Source organism: Equus przewalskii, chromosome 21 (assembly GCF_037783145.1).
Source record: "Equus przewalskii isolate Varuska chromosome 21, EquPr2, whole genome shotgun sequence".
Classification (NCBI taxonomy): Eukaryota; Metazoa; Chordata; class Mammalia; order Perissodactyla; family Equidae; genus Equus; species Equus przewalskii.
The window spans coordinates 4,636,509-4,658,169 of NC_091851.1; the positions used below are offsets into that span (position 1 = coordinate 4,636,509).

Sequence of the window (21,661 nt, forward strand, 5' to 3'; positions counted from 1 at the left end):
AAAAGTTCAGTTTGTCAGCCACTTTGAAAAATTGGGAGAGTTTGCGTTTTAAGAAATCTAGATTTCTAGGTCCAGCCCCATGGCCAAATGGTTAAAGCTCTGCATGCTCCAGTTCTGCAGGTCGGGATCCTGGGTGCGGACGTACTCCACTCATCAGCCATGCTGTGGAGGCATCCCACATACAAAAAACAGAGGAAGACTGGCACAAATGTTGGCTCAGGGCTCATCTTCCTCAAGCAAAGGGAAAGAAAAAGAGGAAGATTGGCAGTGGATGTTAGCTCAGGGCAAATCTTCCTCATCCAAAAAAATAAAAAATCTAGATTTCTGACTTCTCTTGAAGAATCAGAACCTCTGACCCCGCTGAGCCTCCTTCCCTGCTGGCAGCAGCCAGCCTCCTTACAGGCCTTGTGCTCTCCTGTTCACCACAGCCCACCTCATCCACGTGTCTCCCCAGCACTGAGACTTAACGCCAGGCACTACCATCAGTGAGGCACCCCTGGGTGATCTCCCTCTGAGGATTGGTGAGTGAGTTAGTAGGTCAAGCAGGTCAAACAGTGCCTGGCCCTGGTGAGAACCCAGTAAGTGTTCCCGAGTTTATCCTTATCACATTACCAGCCCGCCCCGGTAAGCGTCAGAGTTTTAAACCTCAGTTATAAAAACTGGAACCACCCAACTGGAGTCAGGTCTTGGGAAGTATTTACTTTTTACCATCACAGATGTTAAGATAAAGGCTGGAGACTACTCTTCCCTCAGTGACTTGTAGAAAGTTCTCCTGACTGTGGTTGGCTCCCTAAGGCCAGAGCTGCCCTCTACCCTGGGTGCATGGAAATGAGGCCTGTGAGAAGCACACAGTGGTGCAGGGAAAATCTTCGAAGAGGGAGAAGAGGAAATCATTTTGCAATTTTGCTGTGATGTGACATATAACTGTTAGACAAAAGACCATGCCTTCAGGAAAAGTTATTGTAAGTCTAACAGTCTGTGCAGAAGCTAGGCCTACGCTGTGCTTAGGGAAATTCAGTATCAGCCCCAGCTTTCCTCTCTTCCCACTCTTACATCCGTGGTTGTGGGGTCGTCCCTCTCATGGCTAGTCCTTCACAGGGGGTGTGCTCCTTCCCATGGGGTCCTTTGGTATGATGACCGCCGCCTCAGGGATTCCCCCCTTGGCTACTCTGCTGCCCCCCCTCCAAGCCCTCTCCTTGGGTCTCTCCTGTGACAGATCCCTCAGCCTTCTGCAGCCATCTTGCCCTCTGAGACGCTCCTTGCCAGACTGGGCCTGCCTCTATCCTCCTCTGTCTCCTAATTAGACTACGAGTTGCCCAAGGGGGACCTTGTTTCCATTCTGTTGATATCCCTCCCACATATACTTCCTAGAACATTATGAATATTGTGTGCGTGCGTATACAGGGAGAAAGGAAGGGAGGGAGAAAGTAATTTGGTAAAAAACGTTTTGGAAAACAGAATTAGAAGACAAAAGCAAATCATATTTGATGAAACTGCATTTTTAAAAAGTTGAAAACCTTAATTGTCCAAGAAATACACGAATACACTCTACAAATAGAATATGTACCAATATATGTATATATAGCTACATTTTTAACTTCTTTTTATTCCATTTTTGAAAGTTTAGTTTATAGCTGGATCCCCATCACTTAGAACAGCACCTGGCACATAGCAGGTACTTAATAAATAGTTCTTAGTGAGCTGTATTGGCAAAAATACATAGTAGTATTCAAGGGAAAAATGTTAGAATTTTTACTGAAAAATTGTATTTTGTATTTTTCTTTGTATTAAACAATATAGTGTTTTGTGCATATTACTTTTCTAGCACATTCTAAATAATAATCCTTCCATCACCACCCGAAAAAGTTCTCAAAGGACATTTATGTGGAAATTCTGACAATGAGAATGGTGGCTTTATATTTGATTTTGAAATTAATGGACTCTTATTGAGAGCCTTGAAACGTAAATGAAGGCTATTCAGTAATCCCATTTTCTTAAAGTGATACATTTATTTAGTTAGTTTTTGAGAGAGATATGGAATTAAACAGTGTTAAAATCAGAAAGCTTACAGACTAGAAAGAAGTGAGAAGGAAAGATAATGTTGCCTTAAAGCCATGGTCCCCCTGGAGGGGGCTGACCCTCCGGTCCGGGATAAGAAAGAAGTGTCTGGAAAGGCCTTAAATAATGTTAGTGTCAGAGTCTATTTCTAAATCCTAGGGACGTAGAAGTAGGGTGTTTTTTTAAATTCTTAATTGTATGTAAATTTTATACACGTAAATAAAACGCCTGCAATGCCTAAGGGAAGCTCTCCGCATGTCTGAGACCTGGAGCAGGCTGGGCCTGGGCTGCGCATGCAAATACTGACAGCTGAAGTCACTTGTTGGAAAGTCTGCAAACTCTGGTTACAGCTGCATTTGTCAGTAGCTTTAAGGGAAGTGTAATCAGCCAGAGAGATTAATTTGCATCTCAATTAGAAAAGAGTCCGGAGGAAGCACTAGGGTCTGGTGCGGGAAGGTTGTGGAAGAAATCTCACCAAGCACAAAAGCCTTCGTTGCTCCGTCCTCCAGCTGAGTGGAGGACAATGTCTGAGGTTTCGTTTCCATAGGGACCAGAAGCCTGCTGGGCACCAGAAGAATCTTGGGTTTGCACCGTAATCATTTGGTCATGATGACACACATTCCACTCTTGTTCCCAAATACATTTTGCTATTAAAAAGCTGTTAGAAAAGTGGAAGTGGTCATCATGTCAAAAGCATGCAAGACGGTATTTGCTGACCCTCCTTACCTTTTTTCATAGTGCTGCTAGGATTTCCAGGCATTTTAACATTTATTAATGTCTGAATATTCAAAGAGCAAAAGGTCATTCCATAAATGACAATATTTCTTTAGCATTCAGTTGGTTACTTTGGGAATGACGCAGCTTCAAAGGGAGCCATTATTCCTGATTCTCCCACACTCTTCAGCAGTAGGCAAACAAGATTAAGAATTAAAAACACAGGCGAGGAAGAAACATAGAATCCTCTGACTGTGGAGCGTGGAAAAAATTCTGGCCATTACAGGCCTTTTTATAATCCTAACAAAACTTAAAGAGGTGTCCCGAACCTTAACTTTAAAAAGCACAAAGTAGTATTAATTTTACGTTTTTCCTTCACATATTATCTTGTGGTCATTTTCACACACTTTTATATTTATACCAGACAAACCCTTTGTTTTTAGAAAAGGTCTTAATATTCTCAATGTTCTGCACATGAGCCTACTGAAAGCTGAAACTGTCTGAACCGTTGACCCACGCCAAATTACTGTGTTAGAACCACGAGGGCTCAGTGTTGGCATTTTTGGAGGAAGACTTTTATTTCTAGTTTATTTAGTTCTCTCTCAAATAGTTAATTCATTGGCTCCAGCTTCAAAGTAAGAAAACAAACAAGAGTGAGAAAAAACGGATCCTTCATTGCAAACTGTTGAACACAAACAGCATTCTCTTTTTAAAAAATCAGGGTTTTAAATTCATCTTCCCATTCTGAAAAGGGGAAGGAACAAGTTTCCTAAGGACAGTCTCTTCCAGTGCCCACAGACTGAAATGACACATTGCAGCGAGACATCAGAACCTCTTAATCCAACATTAATCAAATTTCAGTTTACTAATTATCGCTCCCATTTCGAAAGGAACATAATGCCATAAACAGCATCCGCTGAATGTTTAGTAGACTCTGGGATTATAAGCAATATATTTGAAAGTGAGACTTTCTGTTATTCAAATCTCCGAAAAGGATAATACATGCCTTATTATAATAAGAGATTGTGCAAAGCCAAAGAAGGACAAAGCAGGCAAGTCCAAATGGTGATCCCTTCTGTGCCCGTCTGCCTTAGTGTACGCAGCGAGCTCCCAGCAGGTTTCAGCGCTAGAGTAATTTGCAACACGCTCAAGTAGATTTTTTAATCAAAGCAGAATACTTTTTTGGTAATCTGTGGGTGAGTACAACCCAAATGCCATCATGTTAGCCTTGAAAGGGTGTTCTTTATAGTTTACTACTGTGGAATTTTACCAAACTCTGAAATGAGTACTTTGATGTTGTGCTTCAGATGTATTGCTGGGGTTCTGTGCCTTGAAAGCATTTGACTTTATGCCCTGGTACTTGATGGAGACCATGGGGCCCGGGTCGGGGGAAGATGGACGCTCTGAGGATCAGTTCTAATGCCTACCCCGCCTCTCCCCTCCCAACCCCCCACAATCAGGTGTCCAGGGTGCAAGCGACTAGGGAGTCACTTGAATGTTTATATTGTATTTTGCACATGCCTTTAACATAGCCAACGTGAGAATAGGCAGCTGCTTTAGTTTCCAATAGGAGTGGCGTGTTTCCAAAATCCCATAATATTTTAAACAGATACCTCCCTGGATATTGCTCATTATTAATTACAGACCCACATCTAGAATTATATATGTCCAAATGCTCTTCTTGTCACTTTCATTAGAATCACAAAAGTGAAACAATACAATACTTAGTAGCTTATGATATTTATCTTTCTTCAGCTTATTTCTTCTAATGCTTCATTTCAGTCTTCAATCTTCTTAATTTGGTCCTAGGATGTAAAAGGTACAGAATATGTGTCCCTCTGCCGTGTCCACTCATTTAAACTCTGCAGCACAAAGTTTTGGTTCTTAATCCATCAATGATCAATGAAGGGGCTGCCTCCTAGAAACTTGGGGTCTGCTCCTCATGGAACAAACCAGCCCTTAAGATGCCAAGTCCCTTTGGTTCTCTCTTCATTTGCCTATGAAGTGGGATGTAAGTATACCAGCGCATCCCGGCTTTGAGGCAGATGTGTGCCTGGAAGAGCAGGCTCATACCTCCACAAAGGGTACACAGGCTCGCTAGCTGATGGGATTCTGAATTTATAAGCAGAGTTCCAGAATTCCCTCAGGGCCTACTTTTCAAAGGCAAATTAGTATGTTTGCAACTTGATCCCTGGGCAACTTTTGACAGTTGTTCTAAGAATAATAAAACAGATGGACAGAATAGATTTTGGGGTATCCATCCAAACTGCCATCCTTAGTGGAATTTAAAGAAGGCGTAGAGTTGAGGGAAAGAACTGCTGCTACTTACCATTGTGTTCTCTGCCTTTACCATCCGAGAACCATAACTTTGTCCCAGGAGATGAAAATTGTCATCACTTTATATTCTCCTGATGAGAGTTCAGTGTGGCTGGGAGAAAATAAGTAGGATGTGTGTTTTCTTCACATATTTAAAATTAAATGAATTCAACTTAGTTAAATTTACACACCCAAGAAACCAATTTTAATATGAATATGAGGAAGAAATGTAAATTAGTTTTAAGTTTAAGGAGTATTTTCATAGGATTTTAACCCCTTTAAATAAAGGAGAGCCTCTTTAGAAGGTCAGAAATACTGTCTACTCATTAATTTGGGAAAACAGAATTTATTCCTTTCTGACAGGATAAACATTCTCTGCATATAACAACATATATGCACATCAGAAGTCTACGTCAGAAAACAGCATTTAAATTATCTGAATGAAGACAATAGATTACTTCTGTATTTATGAGCTATAATTTCCTCAAACAAGTGCCGGTATATTTGTGCACTAAACACTTCACGTACACTACTCCCTGTTTTGTAGAATTTCCGACTTCTCTCAGTATTGGTTTTAGCTCAGATCCGATCAGGATGGGTTGTGCTTTCCTTTTAGTTTACTGTCTCCATCTGAGATAGATTTCCACCCTCTTTAATCATTCCCTTCCTCTGGATTCATTTGCCCACTTATCACCTTTAGACCATAAAGATTAAGTAAGGTAGCAGATCAGCTGTGCTTCTGGAGCTGCAGAGCTGCTCGAGTGGCTGCTGAAAGACAGGTACTGGGGCCCCCAGTTGTGCTAGGTTTGTTGTGTAGACCAGTGGTTAAGTTCCACTGGTGATAACTCAGTAGGGTAGGAAACTTTTTTTTCTGAGAAGACGTATGAAAGCAATTGAAACCTTTTTCTAGATCTCGCATTGGGCGGTATCATTGATACCCTGACAGGGGACCCTCCTGGTCCAGTCTCGATTCTCACTGAAAGGCGCTCAGAGACATCCTCTTCCCTCCTAAGCAGCAGTTTTCCTACAAGTGTCAGGTCAATTGTAAGGTGGATCTTTTTGTTGTAGTGCTAAAATTAGCAAGCAACGTGTGATAGCTGGCCTCAGAGAGACCCTGGGTTTCAATTTACCTTTAAATAATAACTAGCTCTTTGGCTTTTAACAAGTGTCTTTACCTCTATCAGTTTCCTTATCAGTAAAATGAGGAAAATAATCCCTCACAGATTATTGTAAGGATTTATGGAATGAATATGTATAAACTTAATTACTCCATGAAACCTAACCCAAATCCAGCTGCTTCTTACTGCCCCATTTCCCCACCCTGGTCTGGGCGCCCTCCTTGCTCCCTGGGCTAGAGTGGCAGCCTCTCCCTAGTCTCTTCTCTCCCTAGAAAACTCTTGGCAGCCAATCCTTCTAAAATGGAAATCAGCATGTCGTAGCTCAAAACCCTCCCATTACTTCCCATTCTCACCCACCGAAAAGTCCAGAATCTGGACCAGCCCAGTGGTGTAGTGGTTAAGTTCGCACACTCTGCTTCAGCGACCTGGGGTTCATGGGTTTGTATCCCAGGTGTGGACCCAGCACCACTTATCAAGCCATACTGTGGCAGCGTCCCACATACAAAATAGAGGAAGATTGGCACAGATGTTAGCTCAGCGACAATCTTCCTCAAGCAAAAAGAGGAAGATTGGCAACAGATGTTAGCTTAGGACCACTCTTCTTCACCGAAAGAAAGAAAGAAAGAAAGAAAGAAAGAAAGAAAGAAAGAAAAATCCATAATCCTTATAAGGACTCACAAATGTATTCCAGCCTCAGGAACTGCACATTGTGCTAGGAATCCCCTCCTCCCCCTTGCCTCCTCCACCCCGTGCCAATATCTAGATAGCTTACCCCTTCCCTTCCCTTTGGTCTCTGCTCAGAAGTCACTCATCAGAAAGCTTTCTAAAATAGCAAGCACTCTGGGCAGTCTCACCCGTGTTCTCCTTAGCACTTATCATTTATTTAATGTCTCTTTCTCCCTCTAGTATGTAGACTGCATGAGAGTAGGAATTTGTTTAGTTTACTGCTGTATCTCTAACACCTAGAGCCCAGGGCAAGACCTCATAGGAGCATGCTCTCCCTAAGAATAGATTGAGAATGGTGCATGAACAAACTGATGGATGCTCATAAAGTGTAGAGGAGGGCCTGGCACCCTGCATGTTCTCTATAACCTGAAGCAGCTGCACCACACCCCCAGCACAGGAGAATGAGTCAGGTCCCAGACTCTGCCACACACACCATGGTAACTCAGGGCAGTTGGACTTCCATGTTCCTCCTTCAGCCAACATCGGGGGTGGGAGGGAGGCCCTGGCAAGCACTGGAGGATGCAAAGTAAAGTGGCCTTGCTCTCAAGAGGCTTGAGGCTTCCTACCCTATAGGGGGATTGTAACTGTGACATAAAGGAGAATGTGACCCGGGCTTGAGGAGACATGTGCAGTTAGTGCCGATGGGCATCTGTTGAGTCGTTGAAACACAAGATCCAAAAAAGAGAATCAGAAGGTCATGGAAACTCTAGGGAAAAGAGTATTTCTAGTTGCATCATTAAATCATTCACGTATTTTTGTGTGTCTCTGATCACGTGTAGTGTATGTTATCTACAACTCAATAGGCTAGAAATTTCACAACGATTTTATTTGTTTTACCAAAGGGTAGCCATAATCTAATTACAGTTGATGACACAAATGCCCGCAGCCTATTGCCAGATGCTGAGGCGTTTTTTTCAGTGAGTGAAGTTCCTGAGCAGTGTTGTCGGTGCGCAGAGCTGCTCCTCCTTCCATCGCAGAGGAGAGGTCTGCCGTTACCTCCTCACTTCGGGGGGTAGGGACTCCCGCCTTGAACACGCTTCCCACCTCCATTGTCTGGTCTTTTTCTTATTACATACCCCATCAAAGGCCAAAAAAACAACTTTTAAGCATGCCGTTCAAACATATATATTGATTTATGTAAAGTATATACAGGTTCTACTATACTAATATATTAGGAAATTATAAAGTGTACTCAGTAATGAGAATTTGAAAGAATGTGATAAAGGTGAAATAAACAATAATTTGAAGTATTTTATATTTAATAGTATAAAACTGTTTTGCTTTTACTATGGTCTTAATGGTATTTTAGTGACTACACTGGGATTAAATGTGCTACATCATTTTTATAAACTTGATTTAATATTCTGTGATTCAGTGATTCTAAGGAGTCTAAACCCAGTTTGTTGTGATACTTGGTTTCCTAGCTGAAAACAAAAGCTTGCAGAGATGCATAGAGCCGCAGGAGCAAGGGGTCACCGTCTTGGCCTGCTCAGTCACAGCGCTCATGCTCAGGTTTCATTCCCAGCCACCAGTTCTAGGAAGGCTCTCACTGACGTTTGGCTGGAAATGTCCCGTCTTCCCTGATGTCGTACCGGTTATTGCACTGTTATATTTTTTAAGAAACACATTGAAAACAGATAGTAAAGTCTCCAATTGGAAGGTTAGAAACAGCTTATAGAATTCTGTTTGTGAGTTTTTTTGTGGTACAGATCTGTGAGCTTTCTGAAAACATGCACCATCTTCCACAATAAATTACCATGCTGAAGCAGGCATTTCCTAACATTTCTATTCAAGGTGTTCTCTCCATGGCACGTTTCTTTCAAGTAGCAGTTATTCTCTCATTCAATGTCAAAACGTCACTTCTACCTCGAGAGAATAGAAGGTATCATTTTCCTAAGAAAACAGCTAAGGATGTACTGCTGACCATAGTCTCCTGACTTTATCTCCTGCTTCCACCCCACCTCTACCTCCAGTCTGTACTCAGCCCTGTAGCCAGAACCAGCCCACTGAAACATGAGTCGGACCACATCTCTGCCCTGCTTGCAGTCTCCAGGCCCTCCCCGCCCCCTCCCACACCGCCCCCCCCCCCCCAGCCAACTCAGAGCCAAGGCCAGAGTGCCCTCTGCCTAAAATGCTATCCCCCAGCTGTCCACCTGGCTCATTCTCTCACCTCCTCCCAGGCTCTCCCCAACCTCCCTGGGGAATAGCTCACCCACCTGCACACACATGGACACACACACCTCCCACTACCTCCTGTGGCACACCTGCACTCTTTGTTTCTCCACAGCCCTTGTCACCCTCTAATTTACTATATAATTCACTTACTTTATTCATGCTGTGCCCCCTTCATGAGTGCAGAGATTTTTCTCTGTTTTGTTTACTGATGCCTCCAAGGGTAATAGTTGAAATATTTAACATCAGGTACCACAGGGGCACCAGTTGGACGCTGGCCAGGATGCTGCCCGTGCTGTATTTTCCAGGTGGATACAACCCTGGGTGCAGCCCTGGCACCTGCCGCAGAGCAAACATTGGTTCCATAACTGCTTACTGAATGAATGAATAAATTCAGCCCCTTGTCATCACAGAAGAGGTCACCAAATTTAGAACATTTGGTCTCCTGTAAAAAAGAAAGAGGAGTAATTCATCTTTATGTTCAAGAGCTTTTACGAACTTTCCTATGAGATAAAGAACAAACCTTTATGTGCTATGAAAGATTTTATAGTCATGACCTGCCTCAATACAACATATTGGAAAGATGATACTATTATAGTAAAATTCAAAACTTCAATATGGAGGGTCATGAAAACCATGATACATCACAATGTGGTGAATGAGGGAGCTGCCGTCAGCACATGCATGCGCATGTGCGCGCATGTACACACACACACACACACACACACACACACACACACACACACACACACACACACACACACACACACACACGGTCTCACCCTCAAGACTGAGCCCAACCCAGGACAGTCTGATAAATGACCGAGCAAGGAGGGTGTCAGTGTCAGGCCATGTTGTAAATCTCAGTAAAGTTTAATTTCCTTCTTAAATTTGGATTAAAAAATAAATATTAATGGCAGTCCTAGCATTTCCTCTCACCTTGGAGACCTGCAGGATAAAGTCTAAAGACTTTTGCAGAGGTTCTGAAGGAGAGCTGCTAGAGGGAGGATCTGGAACAATTGGGGATATCTCTCACTCTCCGGCTCCCTCTCCACTTGGTGAGCTTGGGTCTTCTCACAGCAAAGTAAATATAGCAGTTGGACTTCTTACTTGGCTGCTCAGGGCTCCAAGGGACCCAAGTGGAAGGCACGAGGTTTTTCACAGTCTAACCTTGGAAGTCCCAGAACTCTTGGCCAAGGCAGGTCCCAAGGCCAGCCTAGATTCAAGGGAGGAGAATCAACCTGTAGAGGGGAGCAGCAGCCTGCCTGTGCAGGGAGGGGAGGCGCCCAGGGACATCTCTGCCTTCTTCCACAGACAGTGTGGTGCAACCACACTGGGTCAGGGCTCATTCTGATGTGCCTCCCTCTCCCCTGAATAGCAAGCTCTGTGAAGGCAAAGACCATGCCTTAATCATCTTTCAGTCTCCCACATCCCATGTAATAAGAACTCAGTAGGTGTTAGTTGCATTAAAGTCTGAGATGCAAACATTTTAAGGAATTTTTAATTAGGAGAAAGTAGACTCTAGTACCATGTATTTAATGGTACTTAAAAGACACTGCTAGATGTCTTTATGCATGCATAGGAGGAAATGACTTATAAGGGATACCATAAAGAGATAACTGATTTTAAATAATGACTTCTTAATCCAGAGAAGTTAATCATAAAAGCAAAAAAGTTGAGCTAACACTGCTTCCATGTCCACAGAAACACACATTCAAAGGGTGCATTTGGTTCTTAGCTTGATTTCCTTGGTTTTCACTTTAGTCTGCTCTCCTTAATCCTTTTTTTAGTTTTATACTGCCTTCGAGAATCACAAATTGTGATGTACCTCATAATTGTATTTGACTTTTCAGATGAGTTTATGTTTTTGTGCCTGTGGAAGTTTGTCTCCATGAAAATCTTTTGAAAGCTGTGTAGATCATATCATTGAGATTTCCTTGAGAATGTCCATTTGGGCCAATTTTTAAAATGTTCATCTTTAAGTGAGGGAGGGGTCAACTTTTAGTAGGGGAAAAGGTTTTTGTCTTTTATAAAAGAGCTGACTTTGGGCTTTAAGGAGCCTCTCAGACAGTAGAGGGAGTTCTTAAAGATGCATGCACATTACTTTGACAGTTTTTTGACATGGCCTCTGGCATTTCTCTGTGGCAGTGGGCAGGCTGCCTTGCAGGAATGCATGAATGCTCATCCCAGGCTTCTGTTGCAATGTTTTTTGGGGGTTTTTTTTGTTTGTTTCTTTTGAAAAGTCCAAGATTTCGCATGCATCCTTGGCTTCTGCTAGAGATAGTGCAACCAGCTAATGTGACAAGAGGTGGCCTCAAGACTCCCACGTTTGGCCCCGCTCCCCCTTCCGTCTGTGCCTGGATGCACATCACAGTAACTCTCCTAGGGGTTGTGAAGGAGTGCTGACCCTCATTTGGAAGCGCAGCCCCCCGCCGGAGCAAATCAATACTTGAGCTGTCTGTCTCCACTGCTTACCTTCCTTTCGCACAGCGAGACCCTTCTGTAGGGAGCGATCGATAGCTCTAATCTGCAGCAGCCTGCAGCAAGTCATGCGAGGCGGAGCGCTTAGGTGACATTACACGGGACCGCGGAGGCAGCAGCTTTTGTGGTTCAGATTCATAGCAACCTTCCTAGGGGCACATTCCATTTGGACTATGTGCTTTTTATACCCTCTTCCATGGATCACCATTCCTCTGAAACTTGATTCAGGGAAATGGACTGCGGGGGAGGGGGTGGGGGGTGAATTTCAGACACATATTTTGCTCCCTTCCCAGATTCAACCACCTCTCCCTATTTTGTGCTGCTCCTGATCATAACTGCATCCTGGCAGTTTTGTCTAGACTTGAGCCTTGTGCTATAATTATTTCTATTCTGGGTATTTTTCAAACATAAACAAGTTTTTCTTTTTTCATCTTGGAAATCTCAGTGTCTGAAGAGCATTTTTATTCTAGCAACTACTTTCCCACAAAAGATCATTAGAAGATCATGAACATTATATGTCACTCCCGTCTTTGAATGGCTGTGACCAAGTGAGAGACTCAGGGATGAAGACCTGGCTCTTCCAGGACCACCCTTGTCTCAGGAGCCGCTGCCTCGGGATCAGCTCTTGAACTGCCCCTATGCATCCTCTGTAAGCAGGGTGGGAGTCAGGAAAAGCCCCCTCCAGTTCTCTACCTGGCCTTCCAATCTTCGTTTCCATACCTAGTTATCCTGATTTTGTCTGTGGAATTCTGAATAGAACAGGAAATTAAGGGCTGGATATAAAAAAGCAAATACATGGGAGACACATTTAAACAAGGGTCAGAACTGACCGCTGTGTAAGCCTCCCCTCTGAGGAGCAGACAGCCAGTGGCAATAGAACTGAGTGCAGCGCCCGCCGCCCCGAGAGCACCAGCAGCTGCTGCGTGGAGAGAGCTAAGGCTTCCTCTGTGAACGCAGTTTTCTGAATTAAAACATGCTTAAATTCATCAATGATTTCCATGCTGTGTTTTACGGGAAGTTCCTTAGGATGTTTATCATTGCACTTCTTTAAATTTAACTCTCCTGGTATCTAATCTTTATAGCCTGTTACACTGTGGCAGATCGTCTCTCTGATCTCCGTTCCACAGGCAACTGCATGCTTTCTGTTTTTCGGAAAGTACAGATGTCACCTTTGGAGACTCTCCGAGTTGAGCTTACCTTGCAGGAAAACTTGGAGGAGAGAAGATTTCCTCTCAAGTACCACTTCTCTCGTTGTGTTTACACACACCCAACCCGAGGAGATAGAGGTGGAAAGTGCATTTGCTGCTGGAGATGATCTTTCAATAAAGTGTCTTTTACTTAGAGCTATAAAAGAATCTTGGCAAAGAAGTGATCAACATTCCGATAATCCCATTCACACTCCCAGACACCAGTTCTGAAAATGACATGTCCAAAAGCAATGTTTCCGTTAGTTTGCTCTTTCAACAAAATATCCATTGGCTCTTTCTTGTCTGCCAGGAACTGTGCTGTTGCTGAGGGTGCCCAATGGAAGGCACGGCATCGTTCCTCAAGAGGCTCCTTGCTGAGTATGGAAAACATTAAGGAAGAGATAGGGGGCTGCCCAGTGGCATAGTGGTTAAGTTCACACGCTCCGCTTTGGCGGCCCAGGATTTGCTGGTTCGGATCGCAGGTGCAGACCTATACACCGCTTGTCAGGCCATACTGCAGCAGCGTCCCACATACAAAATAGAGGAAGATTGCCACAGATGTTAGCTCAGCAACAATCTTCCTCAAGCAAAAAAAGGAGGATTGGCAACAGATGTTGACTCAGGGCCACTCTTCCTCACCAAAAAAAAAGAAAGAAAGAAAGGAAAGAGGGGTCCACACAGTTTCATAATGACTATGATGAAGAGTTCAGCCCAGAGCATCAAGGAAAGCATCCCAGGGAGGGACCTTTGACTTGGCATTTAGAGGATTTCTAGGAGTCACGGGGACTTGATCAAAGGAAGGAGCATTCAGAGAAAGCAAACGCCTTTCAGCAGAGCAGAGCCTTCAGTAAACCTAGAACCATGAAGGAACTTAATGTTCTGGGGACTCCAGATGCCACTGACAGCCCAAACCCACCTATCACAGGTAGTCGGTCCCAGGGTCCACAGGGCCCCCATCCCCACTTCCCTCTTCACCACCATCTGCTCATTGTGTCTGCTAGTCACCTTCTCCCAGCCCCAAGTAGTAGACCCCTGACTCATAAGGAGATGTGTTCCTGCCTTACCTGGGGAGAAGAACTGGGAGGCTGAGCACCTTGCCGTCGCTGTGGTTCCAGGACGAGTAATGGAGCTCTACTCTCTGGTCACCTGGAGAGACAGCAGTTTGTTAGCTTCACCACCACTTGCTGTGTCCAAGACACTATGAGCTTCACGTGTGTATTCAATACTTTGATCTTTACAGCAATGCTGTGAGGAATGTACAGTTACTATCCTATTTTAGTATATTATGCAAACACAGTACAATGTCTTATATAGTACAATCTGTTATGTATTTTATTATACCTGAAAAATATAGTTGAGGGTGCAGAGGTCCAAAGAGGTTAAATAACTTGGCTGGGGTCACACAGTTATGTTAGTGGTGAGCCAGGACCTGGAGCCAGCAGCACCTGCTCCCCACTGCCCCCCACTCCCCGCAGTACTAAGATGCCTGTGGAAATTGTACATACGTTCAATGCAACTTTTTAAAGCAGATTAGATCTGTTCGGTGGATTTATAAGTTGTGACTTACAAACAATTTTGATAAGCCACAAATACCAGTGTTGTGTTTTAATGAGACTGAAGGCATGAAGGAGCAGGCTCTAATCTTGAGGCTGTTGTGGGGACGCGTGGACGTTGCAGTTGCCCCTCTGAAGGCCGGCATTGTCGCCAGGCTCATTAGCATCCGCGCTCCTCACTCGGCCTCTGCTCGCTAGCTTACCAGCTGTTCCTGCTGCTCCTTACAATGTCGGATGTGTTCAGCTCACTGGGTTCCTGTCCCCACCGCCGGGAGGAGACAGCCCTTCCGCTGGGGATACCCACGTGGCTGCCTGTCAGCGGTGGCACCGAATAAAGTAATAGGCCTTCGCATGGCATATGGTGTCTGGATTCGTACAAGATGCAAAACTCTTCTGCTGCTAATGCATGATGACTCATAGCATTGCTAATTTTTCAAACAAAAGCTGACTTCCACACCCACACTTTTAACCCCTCGGGCTAAAAAGTCTAGTTGCAAGGCTCCAGAAAGGTGGCTTCTGGATGACTATATAAAATGTGTTACACTTTTGGACAGCATATGAGATATCTTGCTTTGCTTTGGGGTGAGGTTATTTTACATTTCTGGGCCTTTTTTTCCCCTCCAGAGATGTGGAATTTTTAAGCTTTAACTCTATTTCTTTCTCACAATGGAATTGTCCAACACTTGGGTAGACTGATTTTTTTTTAAGCTATTATTAAAAAAACAGCCACAAGGCATATAACTGTTGTAAATTAGAACTGTTGTAAAGTAGAACACTAGAAACTGTTTACAAGTCAGCTTTTTCTTTTAAAAGTTCCATACAGAGTACTGCCTGATACTGTGTCAACTCAAGTGTGGAGCATTTCAAGCTCTTCGCATTAGAATATTTTAATGTTATAAGAGAATGCTGATTCTTCTCTGGAATATGATATTGCACCGTCTCTCCTAGTGTACTAAATACATAGGATCAGTTGTGCTAATAGATGTCTAAATTTAATCTGTATTTATGTACTAAAATACAACTGTTATTTGCATTTATGCAATCAGGTCTCCCGTTGAATTAGTGATCAAAATATTGCTTCTTTTATAAATAATCCTTTATTGAACATTTTATTTAAACATTTTAGAGTCAAGAATTGCCAACATAAAATGATTAGACAGTTTTTAATTATGGACCTAATCACTAAGTGTTTTAGTCAGTCTGGCACATGAGAGCTTTTGCAATCAGACTTTGGCAAATGCATGAATTTTTAAAGGAACTTCACCCTAGGAGGATGATGCGGGTTTTCTAATAGGTTAGTCTGTGCCGCCACTGAAGGTTTCTTTGGAAGAGGGAACTGGAGACTCATATTCTCAATATTGATAGTTCATTTTGGTTCCATTTTCAAATCCAAAGTTTTTATTTATCTACAGATAGGAATTCAGATGTGAACCTACCTTCTTATAAAGGGCATTCTGTTTTCAGAAAATGAAACAAAATATATAAAATTCCTAAATGTGCCTCACTTTCTAGATCCTAGTGTTTGATGCTATTTTTCTAGCATGTTCTCTAATGTTCTTGCCCTTTGCCATTGGAAATAAGCTGGTATGTATTCAGTGAGCCTAAAAATTCATTAGACACTTAAAATTCACCGTGACAGTTAAATTGAAATTAAATAGATACTGAAGTTTTAAAAACATTTTACTTGAGGTTACCAAGTAACGAATTTCCAGTTTCTGCCATTCCCTTGAGTTTGAGAGCTATGTTTGTTGTTACTAATGTCAGTGCTTTCTTTTTGTCCTATTTCCACTCATTTTTATGAAATGTGAGTGGAATGCAGTGGAATCTCCAAATAATTGCATAAGGATAGAGGTGGGGACACTACTGAGACTGAATTCTTGGTCAGTAGTTAGTGTCTGCATGTGACCCGTAAAATGCTCTCTCATCATGGACCAGCAACCAAACTCAGCATCCAAAGGGCAGTTTGGGACAGAGGTGGATAACGTGCAGAAGCACAGGCTGATCAAAAGCACCCAGAAGATGAGGACCATTTGTCCATCACTCCCACTCTTGGCGACAGCCCTGCAGAATAGGGCTGTGTCAATCCAGCTCCCCATATGGAGAGAGTGAAGCTCAAGGAAGCAGGGGTCTTGACCAAGACCCCACAGCCATGGCAGGGCTAGGATGGGAGCCCAGGCCAGCGTGACTCTGAGGCCCCCCTCCTGTTTCTCACTGGTTCAGCACTTTTCACCTGAGAACAGGAAACCATCAAAATTATATAGCTTTGAGAAACTGCAGCAGTTAATTTTAGTCTGTTCTATCATTATTGTTACCAAGAGGATTTTAGTCTTTAAGCCTTGATTTTATGGAATAAAGATGAAAACATAACTGTTGTAAATTAGAATGGAAAGTTTTCCCATTTTGATACCATATGTACATCCCTTATGCCTAAATAGATGTAGCTTCCAAATTAAAAAGCAATGAAAACATTAAGCTTAAATATTCTCAATGACATATCTCACAACAGAGTCTAGCTCAAAATAAGGACCAGATTGGTGCTTTTGCCTTGATAAATAGTTGAGAACATGGTTCCATCATGGTGATATTTCTGGTCTTGCAATCAAGGCATTTATTCATATATGTTGAAGCTATTTTATTCTACCTCTTTCAAAAATAGACTTGAAGGAACTTACAGTAAGGGCCATGTGTACTGAGAAAGAGAAAAATTGAAGCCAAGGAAGTAAGGATCAGGCATCATGACATGTGGCTTCCTATTGGGGACCTCAGTGACATAAGCAAGGGGTCCCTGTTAACTACTGCTGACCTCTACAGCTTCACTATAATGTATAGCTAGCCTGTGTCCTCTGTGTATCCTTGTGCCGAAGTTTTCAATTACTGTTAAAGAGAGTATATTATATCTAAACTGGAAAACGTAATATATCATTCCAAAGAAATATATTCCTAATTTCAAAATTTTATGTTCCAGGCAACAAATATTTACAGCAAATTTTTAATATCAGAGTAAGTTTCTGTTCTCTATTTTTTGTTCCAAAAAATATCTTTTGAGTTGATACACAATTCCACGTGCCGCAAAGGCTAATTAGGATGAAAAAAGAAATTTAAGGGTTTGACATAGGTGAAAAAGTAAAGAATTAATTAGTGATATGGGGAAAAATATCATTAAAAAGTAGTCTTAATGTGCACATTTTCTAGATGCTGCTTAAGCCTTTTAGTGTAAAAAGCCCAAGTGCCTGGCATTTTACATCTGTGTTTCTATAAAGATAAAAGGAAACTTGAGTGTCTCATTCTCCATAATGCGTTTAATATGTGACAAAAGGTTTCTGTTCCATTGATTTCCATGGCCAGGCAGTTTCACAGTATTGCTCCACTAACTGTCTTTTTGTGCTTAACTCTTTGTAGACACGTACCACTTTCCTCAGCCCCTGGGATGGTCTAGGATTGAATGACCTCAAAGGCGTTTTGTGTATTAGATACTTCCACTCACGTTAGTCTTCTTGTTACCATGTTGCAGGACTTGTTGCCCTGATAATCTAGCTCTTCTGGCAGGCTTGTTTACTTGTGATCACTATGTAATCATTCATTTTATGGAGCCTCATTAAGGACTGCAAACCTCTGTCCCAATTTAGCGTCATTCGAGCGTAGGTAGCATCCATCTGCTCCACCCGCACTGTTTAATTAATGAACTTCATAATGTGTTCTTTGCCTGTGAAAAGCTCTCCGTCTTCTCAGGTTGTTGAATGGGACTTGCATTCCAGGTTTTCCATGTTGAGATTCTAGAAAGCCCGCCATGGTAGGTGCTAATTATGGACGACCCAAACTTCTGTTAAGTCTTACTTTGAAAGCAAATTTACTTTTTCTTTCATTATATATTCATAAACCCAAAGTGAGATTACTTTTTAAGTAAGTAAATTGTTATAATTTCTTTCTCTTCTCTTAGGTGAGAGTAGACTATGTTTCACATAAAAAGGCTGTCTTTCCTTTCAATAAAGTAAAAATATGCCTGTTATTTTGAGATTTTTCCCTTCTGAAATTAAAGTTATAGATGAAAGTCAAAATGTTATTTCTGTTTTCCAGTATCTCTGTTTTATGGAATTGTCTAAGAAACTTGGTAGCATAGATTTTGTTAAAAGTAATAGAATAGTGACTGAGTTTCTGTTTCTTCTGGGAAAATAGTTAAGACTCAAGTAAAATATTTTTAACACTTCAGTATCTTTTATTTTTAGTGTGTTGTAAAGTTCCATCTGGATTTAGAGGTGTTTTGTTAGCATCTATTCAAAAACCTGATAAATTTGATATTATATGACAAATGGTGTAAAACTAGGCATACTCATTTATTTAAAACATCTATTACAAACTAAGACCAGGGGTTTAATACCGATTTTTAAAATCATACCTATGGTTCATGTGCCTTTTCTTAAAGACTATTTAGTATTGAGATTAAACTCCACTCAACCCTGTCAAGTGCTCTCAAGTCAGAGAATTTCTTTCTATCCTGGAACGTGACAGCATCCCACATTCATATTATATTCAGTTTTCTTCATCACAGTATTAACTCATTTCTATAATGGTGAGGAAAAAATACGGCTGAATATTCATTGCTTCAAAAAACATTTTTACCTACACGCATCAAAATTGGAAGGGTAACTATATCTGTGTTCCCGTTTAATCATTCTAAAGTTAATAAATTTTGAAAATCAGTGTTAAAGTTCTTACAAACGAAATACCTCATGTACAGTGAGTGTAAAAGCGAAAGGGATTAAGAGTTAGAAGAATAACCGGAGCGGAGGGCAGCTGGAATGATGCTACGGGACAGTCACATGTGGGTAAGTGGGGGTAGCACTTTTAGAAGATACCACCTCTTGCTCTCCCTTCTCTAACATTTGTGGAGGAGAACGTAGTTGGGGATGTGGTACCCTCCTTGGAGACATCATTGATAAGGGGCAATGATCCTGAGACTCTTTTGATGTGGCCCGATCTGGAACTGTCGCACTCCATCACCCTTAAAGGTGCTCAGAAAAATAGCATCATGATCACAAAAAATTAGGTAACAGGATGAGTTCCACCTTGCTTTAAATTGGGTGGAAGTACATGAAATTGCTCATATTTGACTATTTTTGACCTAGTAAAAAGGCATTTTCAGATACTTCGGCCTAATTTTTTGCATTATAAAAATGTATGTTGTGTATGAACATCAACTCCCTTAGCTGTGCAGAGAAATCCGTGTGCATGGGGTGCTCTGCAGAGGCTTTCACTGCCTAACAGAGCGAGGGCTGCGTCTGCAAGGCTGCTGCTTCCAGGGAACCCCTGGCTCTTGAGGTGGCTACATCTTGAATTGTTTTCTTCTCTTTGGGGCCATCCTTTTCCTTTAGCCTTTGTGTTTGTGTAGCTGGTTTCCCTGGGCATTGTGCCCAGTCAGTGTTATTTTATTATTGTTATTATGTGCTGTGTCTCCAATCCTGTTTAGTAATAAGGATTTTAAAAATCAATTAACAAATGAAATACATCTGTACCTGGGAAACTTTTGAATTGACTGCCAGCTTAGCAAATTCTCAAGACTGCCACAGACCCCAACTGTTAACCACCTTCTAGTGTGGGGCAGTGAATAGTCCTCTTTCATTTACCAGCCAAGGGAGTCGAACTACCTTTATATTAATGCAATAAAAATTGTAAATCGAAAAGAAGTATCTTTGCCTCATATGCAATTTTTATTAAAAGTATGAAAATTTACAAGCAGATGATTAAAATGCTATCCCTGCCAGTCATCTGGGAGACCAGTTTAAGTGGGTTTTGAATCATGACAAATAGGCCATGAAACTAAAACTTAGCAGAACCATGGCAGCCAGAGAGTTCCAGAGCAAGATTTGGCCTTTGAGGGCTTCCTGAGTGTGAACTGAGGCACAGCCAGCCAAAGCAGATCAGTGACTCGTCGATGCAGAGAAGTTGTCAATGTCCCCACCCCATCGTGGCCCCAGACACATCTTGATGCTGCAGGACCTAGTCCAATCCAGTAAGTCACTTTAGCATTTGTGGAAAACCATTGGCCCCAATGGAATGTTTGGCCCCTGCACCATACCTGTGGCTGCCCAGGTCAGCTTTGTTCTGTGTCACCCAGGGGCAGTGCTGGCCAACACAATTTCTTTCTTTACTGTATTAATTCGTTTAGTCCCGGCAGCAGTCCTGTGAAGTCAGGGTGCTGTAATGTGTTTCCGCTGGCTGCTGCTTCTCTCTCTCTCCCTCCTCCTCCTCCTCCTCCTTCACATCAGTTTCAAAACCCGGTTTGAAAATTTACATCTCTCACAGTAAGAAGATGTGGTGCTTTCCCAAAAAAGCTTATAACCTGCACTGTATGTGTTTAATTTATAATTAGTTTAGTATATTTCTTCATTTCTCTAAATGGTTTTCACTTGGGAAGTAAAACCCTCAAGATGTAGAAATTGAGAGGGAAAAAACCTCAAATTTTTCTGTTTTTTAACTATACACACCTATTAACTGGAAACATATATTCCAAGGAGGTCACAGTTTTGATTTCTGTAAAGAACATATAGTTAAGTAAGAAGGTGAAATTTTACTGACCACAACTCCTGTTAAAGGTGGGGAAAGGCCCCGCACAGGAGAAATGATACTTTGGCTCTAAGAAGAAAATGGACTATGTTTGTAAATTCAGTCATTTAAAAACTTTTTTTTTCAAAACAGATGTGCCTTGTTCAGGGCTAATAGAATGCATTAATTTTGGCTATGTCATGATTTCAGCTTTTCAGAAAGTGCTTACAAATTCAGATCTTCTTATCATGTCTTTTATAGCAGTTGTTAGATTTTGCCAGTTTTTCTTTCTGAGTATCCTTCTTTTAAGGCTAGTTCTAAGAATGGCAAAGGCATTAAACAAACTGATTAAATCTATTTGTGATTAAAATCGTGCTGACCTGAGAATCTTAAAGGCGGTTTGACCGTCAGGTCATGGAGGCGTCTGGCGCTGTGAGGGGCGGCACTTTGGAGAGGCTCCTCTTTCTCGGCCCTGCCGGTGGCCATGGGGAAGATAGCCTTGTCGGGCTGGGAGGAGTTCGTCATTTTTGCTCTTGGTTTGTTTTTAAAACAAGATCTTGCAGGAGCAGCCTTTTCCAGGTGCTGTGGACTAGTCAAGGCCATGAGCTGAGCCAAAGCCAGGATTAGGTTAAAGGCTTTCCTGAGCTTCCGACTCTAGCAGCAAAGAGAATGTCACTCAGTGGCCCTCATACTCAGAGCCAACCTCTCACCAGTATGTTTGTCCTGTCATCTGCCCTTCCGCCATCCTGACTTCAGCCCTTTGGGTAATAGGCTTCTCTGTCTTTATGAATCTCCT

The 21,661-nt window shown here is 42.2% G+C and overlaps 1 protein-coding gene and 1 long non-coding RNA gene across 16 annotated transcripts in view; one reads left to right on the forward strand and one right to left on the reverse strand.

The window, feature by feature from the left end:
• The window catches only part of RALGAPA2 (Ral GTPase activating protein catalytic subunit alpha 2), a 323,319-nt gene that overhangs the window by 250,669 nt on the left and 50,989 nt on the right, over positions 1-21,661 (forward strand). The window lies entirely within an intron of this gene.
• On the reverse strand, positions 7,739-14,731 carry LOC139078126 (uncharacterized). 2 transcript variants are annotated; one of them, XR_011530919.1, is made up of 6 exons: positions 14,278-14,572; positions 13,837-13,918; positions 12,783-13,625; positions 10,044-10,320; positions 9,258-9,549; positions 7,739-8,794 (listed from the first exon to the last, which is right to left on the reverse strand). It is a non-coding gene; the product is annotated as an uncharacterized lncRNA (long non-coding RNA). The 2 variants fall into 2 exon arrangements; XR_011530920.1 differs by lacking the exon at positions 10,044-10,320 and having other exon boundaries at positions 7,740-8,794; positions 14,529-14,731.